Source organism: Adiantum capillus-veneris, chromosome 22 (assembly GCF_014529385.1).
Source record: "Adiantum capillus-veneris isolate H3 chromosome 22, ASM1452938v2, whole genome shotgun sequence".
In the NCBI taxonomy this organism is placed as follows: Eukaryota; Viridiplantae; Streptophyta; class Polypodiopsida; order Polypodiales; family Pteridaceae; genus Adiantum; species Adiantum capillus-veneris.
In genome coordinates, this window is record NC_140952.1 from 27952489 (window position 1) to 27959207 (window position 6719).

Below are 6719 nucleotides of genomic sequence, written 5' to 3' on the forward strand. Positions count from 1 at the left end.
TCTTTGATGAACGCGTGGTTCTTGGAGAAGGTTGTGCAGAAATAATCCATGTGTTTTGATCTGGGGCTGCCGGCAAATTATCGGCCATGCCAATATCATGATATGCTATTCTTGTCAGCACTTTAGGGGCACCCAAATATGTGATTTTGCCTTCTTTCTTTGTGTCTTTCAATGTTGTCAGCACATACTGTGCACGATCGATTGGCTGCCTGGTTGTCGATTCAACACTTGAGTGAAGGTGGTTGCAACTTCATGATTTGGGGTGGTGTATCGTAGCAGTCTCTTTGATAAGAAGTGGAAGTGTTGATAGTATAGGCAAGCTAGTTCTTCCACTTGCCTTTGGATGAGGTTGAAAAATATGGTAGCAACAGCCTTTTTGGTGAATGTGTCTGCTGTCTTTCTATCTTGGGCCCGCATTGTCATACCTTCAATCGGCAAGTTCAGTGCCTCGGCCACAATCTCTTTTGTGATTACTACTTCTACCTTCTGCCCTTGTTGGTCGGTGATTTGGGCTGACCCATCTTCTTTGAATGTGGATAGTAGTCCAAATGCTTTCTGGAAATCCACACCACATGGTTCCTGGTCGTAGAAGTCCCTTAAGCCTAGCTGTTGGCTTCTTTGGTGTCTGGCTGACTCATCTTCTTTGATTGTGGATAGTAGTTCATATGCTTTCTGGAAATCCACACCGCATGGTTTTTGGTTGTAGAAGTCCCTTAAGCCTAGCCTTCTGTTGGCTTCTTTGGTGTCTGGCTTGGGAGCTACATCATATACCCCTTTTGGAAGCATTTGCAGTTCCACTTGGTGTCCTTCTTCGCTCTTGAACCTTCAGTGAAAACTGTGGTGTTGTTTTCTTCCAGTTGTTCTTTTGACAAGTACGTTGCCTTCACCGTCTTTATTGAACTTGGGTCTAGTTGGTAGGGTGGCAGCTCTTGTAGCTTTTCTTTCTAGGAAACCCTTTTCTTGGCCTTCTTGGAAGCTTGCATTGCTCCTGTTAAGTGAATACAATACCAAAGTTAGAAAATTTTACAAATTCTCCTCTGAAATGCCCTGAGTTTGAATTGCTGACAAATGATGTCCATTTTGCTTCAAATCGATTTTGGAGCATGCATAGATGCATCAAAACATGTAAGGATCAAAATCATACAGTTTAGGCAAAATTTTGCATCAAAAGTAAATAATCGTGATTATTTATAGATGGGGATTTTTTTCCAACTTTTTGCATTTTTGACATGATAGGCTTGAACTCTATGGAATTTAGGTGCTCTGAGTGAAGTGTGGGCTCATTTGAGTGCACTGGGTGGAAATGGTGCCAGATTTAGGCTTTTAGTCTCTGAAACAGTAGATATACTGAGATTTTTTGTTTTTGAGATCCAAATTTGCTCAAACTTGGTCAGTGGACTTGGGACATCATGTTCTTTGGTCCCACAAGGTCAAAGTTTCAAATTTCATCCATTTTGGCAAGAACGTAAATAATCACGATTATTAACTTTTTAATCAAAATACACATTTTTTGTTGCAACTTGGTTCTTGGCATGATGTAGACTGTGTCTACGAGATATCGGGTGATTTGGATCAAAAAATGGTGACCAGGAACTCAAAAAATGGATTGAAAAAACTTTGGTACATTTTTTTTGACAAATTCAGAGTTTTTCTTGATCATTTCAGCTCATGCTTGACATTTGACATGTATTAGATGTGTATAAATGATAGATGAAGTGAAGAGATCAGCCAAAAAAGCACAGAAGTAAATAATCGTGATTATTTACAGTAGTCAATTTTTCTACAAGACTTGACAATTTGATGACCTAAACATATTCAATAAATCTAAAACAAGTCCTAAATTAAATTTGGTAAAGTTTTATCGTGTCGGCATCACTTCGTGCTTTATCAACTCTGAAATCACCGAATTTTGTGACTAGATGGCATATGGAGTTGGTTAGTCACTTTTGAAGCTATGGACTTGTCCGCTACATAGTCCTGATGCTACCCATCCAGTTTTGGCCCATTTGGAGTCAGTTTGACGTCACATGTCAAATTTGATGCTCTGTAGCCTTCGAGCCGTTTTTTGCTTTTTGAGAGCTTGCCTTGATTGTTTTCATGAAACCATCCATGTACATTGTGTATAGACCCAATCTATAAGTTGTCTATGGAGTTAGAATCCAATTCTCGCATCTGGAAAAAACCTAGATTTTCTACTTGGAACCCGCTTTGACCCCTACCAAATGATCATATGGTGATATAGAAGTGTTCTATTATATAGGGGCATGCTACAGTTCAGGTCTTGTTGAATTTGGTTGAGCTAACAAGCCGCTATGGTCAATTTTGGGTCGTAGGACTTTGTGCACTGCTGGGTTTCTAGGGTTTTATCCTAATCCTAGACTTGCTACCCGGCCATATAGAATTGATCATTGATAAGCTTAGAACTTACCCCTCATGTCTTGTGTGAGACGGTGCTATAAACGGGAGATTGTGGACTCCAGAAATCACACGCGAAGAAGGTAGAGAGTTCTCTCCTCTAAGAGTGACTAGTGGAAATGAGGTGATTTTGGGCTACCTTGGATATCACTTTCCAAACTATTTTTCTCCAAATTCCCCTGTTAGTACTACTTGGCCGCGAAATCTATGTTAGACTCAAAAATTTCTTCAATCGGATTCCGGTAGCTCATTCTGCAAGAATTTGCGAAAGTAGGCCTTGGTACCCTAATTTAGGCTTTTCGCTTCCATCTGTCAATTCGATTGAAATTTTTTGTGCCTATCCGCCTTGTCTTTTTTATCATCAACATATCTTTAGTTTCTCTATCTTAGCTCATTTGCTATTTATTGTTAATTTTTGACCTGTTCATTGAAAAATTCAAAGAGAATAACAAAATGTGCTAAAAAAGCAAAGAGAAAAATCAATAATTAGAAAAATCCATTGAGAAACACTGATTTATTGTTTTTTGGTGTATTTCTCTATTTTTAAGTCCCAACATCAAGAAAAATGATGAAAATAATCACAAAAGACCAATTTTTGATGATTTTCTAATAGTACATACACTATTTACACTCATCGGGGAGATGTTATCAGTTAAATTTTCCCTGCTGATAATTTGTAAGGGCATATTAGGTAGTTTTTCAAACACACACGTTAACATTAAAATTTTTCCTCCCTCTTGAAACATTGCCCTTGATTACTTAGTTCCCTTCCACCCCTCCTAGATGGCGTACTCCGGGACGACTGTGTGCATGGGTTGAACAATCCTGTCTATGTATAGCCTTGGTTGGCTCTACCATGCTTTGAAGATCAATGTAATTCAAACCATTATGCTGTGCGAGAGTTGGGTCTTGAGTAATTAACTCAAGGGTTTCTGAGGTCGACGTTTTCTTTTGTTGTCTCCCAAAGAGAAAATCTTGTAGCTTGTGTGCTCTTTGCTTTATTGTACCATCAAGATGCTTTGGCATGATGATTTCTTAGGCTATCGATATCAATAATGATGGCTGTTGAGATTTTATCCGCCATTGATATCTAGGTTTTTCGTCAATGGAATGTTGTGGTCGAATATTTTGAGACGTAACTTTCCATTGCTTCATCGGCTTTACAGTTTTCGGAGAAGATAAGTGCTCCTTTTTCCTCCAAATCCATTCTCTAGTTGAAGATGCACCTCTTTGTGTTTTGAACCTTGGAACCATATTTAGTACAGTCGATGATGTTTTGGGTACCCAGATCTGACACGACTTGTCCTTAAGTTGTTCTTTTGGTACCCAGATTTTCCTGACTCCTTGCATGCTACTTGTAGCATTTTCTTGTTTATAGGATGGAGAAAGATGATTGCTTTGTGGTTTCCTTTTGTTGGTAATCTCCTTTACATTCCTCCTTGCTTGGTGCAATTGGAACAATAAGTTGTCCGGCTTTAGGTGATAGCTTGAGAGTTGATTGGTATCCCAATCTGGTACTGCCTTGTATGTCTGCATCCATGAGATTACAAGAATCATTGTTTCATTCATGTGTTCATCTGGTAAGCATATAAATTGATGAGGGCATGAACATCCATGTACTATCACATTTAAGTTAACTACTCCCAGTGTCGGTGTTGGGTTCTTGTTGCATCCTTTAATAGTCAATATTCTTGTTGTCAAAAACTGACTTGTTTCTTTCTTGTACGTGGAATAACTGACTGCGTTTACTTGAGCTCCTGTATTGGCCAATGCATTTGTGCTATGATTGTTCAGCTGTAGTTTGATGCGAAGGTCCATTCCATTTAACCATTCATCATTTATTGACACTGCATCTTTTTGTAATTCCCATAGTTGGTCATCTGGTTCCAGAGTGTTGATGGGAATAGGTATTTGCTGATTTTGAGAGAAGTTTTTCTTTTGAGTACTCAAAGTCGAGCTTCCTCTTGGGCTTCATCAATAACCTGCTATCGTTTTATCTTTCTTTGCTTTGCTACATGCATCTTTTCTAGTAATTCATTGGTTAGTGGCAACTTGTACTTCTTTAAACGACATCCACTAATCCAATTAGCCATTGGTTCACCATCTAGGGTGGACAACTTAACTACTCCACTTGGAGATACATCTTCAATGATAAACGGTGTGTTTCCCTTTCTCTTAAACTTGGGAATGTGTTGCTTAAGGGAATAGATTAAAACTAAGTCCCCTTTTTTAAAGATCTTTTGTAATTATATGGGAATTATAACACTTTTTTTGTTTCCGCTTTTGTGCATAGATGTGAGCTACAGCAGTTAGCCTTTGCTCATCAAGATTTTCTAAATCTTCAAGTCTCTCTGAGAGTTCCTGTCTAGTCTACTCAAGATCCTTAGCTACCCTTAGTGTAGGCAATAGAATATGGCATCAAGACCATAAATAAGGCTGAAGGGTGTAGCATTTAAAGCTATTTTGAATGGAACTCCATAAGCCCATAGAGTGGCATGGAGATTCATTTCCCAATCTGTCCATCCTGAACTAACTACTTTAGTTAACACCGAGCTAAGAATTGTATTTGTATGCTCAGCTTGTCCATTTGCTTGTGGGTGATAGGGAGCTGATTTGTTATGGATGACCATAAATTCATTAAGTAGATATTCAATTACCTCATTGCGGAAATGAGTTCCCCTATCACTGAAAACTTCTATTGGCAGTCCATATCTTGTGACACATTCTCATACAAGAATGTGGTTGTGGTTCTGGCATCATTCTTTTAGGTTGCTTTAAGGCTCTGCCCACTTGGTCAAATAGTCCGTAGCTACAATGAAATATTGAGCTTGGGTTCTATAAGTAGGTGTCTATATTGGTCCAACAAAGTCTATACTCCATTTTGCAAAAGCTTTTGCTCCTATCATTGATCTTAAAGGCATGCTATCTACATGGGTTGGTATTTTTGCTCATTGACATGCATCACATCTTTGAACATATTCTTTGGCATTTGCAAAAAGTGTTGGCCACCATATGCCTATCATTGAGATTTTTCTCATGATGGTTTCACTCAAAAAGTGACCTCCAATTAATCCAGCATGTACTTGTTCTATAATGGGAATATATTTGTCTTCATTTGCACAAAGACGTAGATGTTGATCTTTTCCTCTTTGATACAATTGGTTTCCAATTAGAGCATAATCCCTTTCTTTAGTTTCAATTTCTCTTTGGCGGCATTTGCTCATATGCTCGGGAAATGTAAGGTCTCTACTTTCAAATTTCACACAAGTTCTATTACGCAGTTGAATTTTTTTAAACCATCACTCATTATTTAAGATATTCAAGTTCAAATTATGAATCGTAGGTTGAGAAAACCTAGAATTTAAAATTTACGCTAAAAAATTCTGACATGTTTAGCTATATGAATCACTAATTAACTTATTGCAAGACTTATTTACTGATTGTAGAAATTTCTTTTACTGTTGTAAAGTTAATATAAGACTGTAAAGTTTAACTTAAAAATGTAAAGTAAATTATCATTAAGAAAATAAATAAAATAATTAAAGAGACAAAAGAATACACAGGGATGACAAAGGAAGGCACATGGACTCACCTGGACTCACATAGGAGGGGACAAAGTGGGACACACTGTCACATGAAAAGGAGAGGCTAGTCTTGACTAATCATAATGAGGGGGGGCTGTGTGGCCTTATGTTTTGATGATAATGACAAAGTGGTCAAGCTGATGGGTACCACAAGGGTATCAAAAATGCGGGTATGATTTTTGGAATATATATATATATATATATATTAAAAATTATTTTTTTTGAAAAAAAAAGTTGGACGTTTTCTTTTCTGCTATAAATAGAGCATCCATGCTCACACTTTAGACATAGAGATTGCCTCTATAGCGCTCACGAAGTGCTTTCACTTCTCTTAAAGAGAATGCATCCACAAACCACTAAGAGAGCAAAAACTTTAGTGGACTAATAAGGTACGTATTAATTAAGCATTCAATTAACTTTAGGAATGATGTATGTGTGCTATCTCTTACTCTAATCTCTCTACTAGATTAGTAAGATTCAATTAGTTTTAAGAAGGATCTCTGTGTATGTGTGTTATCTCTTACTCTAATATTCTCTCTAATAGATTAGTAAGATTCAATTAACTTTAAGAAGGATATGTGTGTGTGTGTACGTTTTCTCTTACTCTAATCTCTCTAATAGATTAGTAAGATTCAATTAGCTTTAAAAAAGGATGTGTGTGTGTTCTCTTTTACTCTAATCTTTCTAATGGATTAGTAAGATTCAATTAACTTTAGAAAA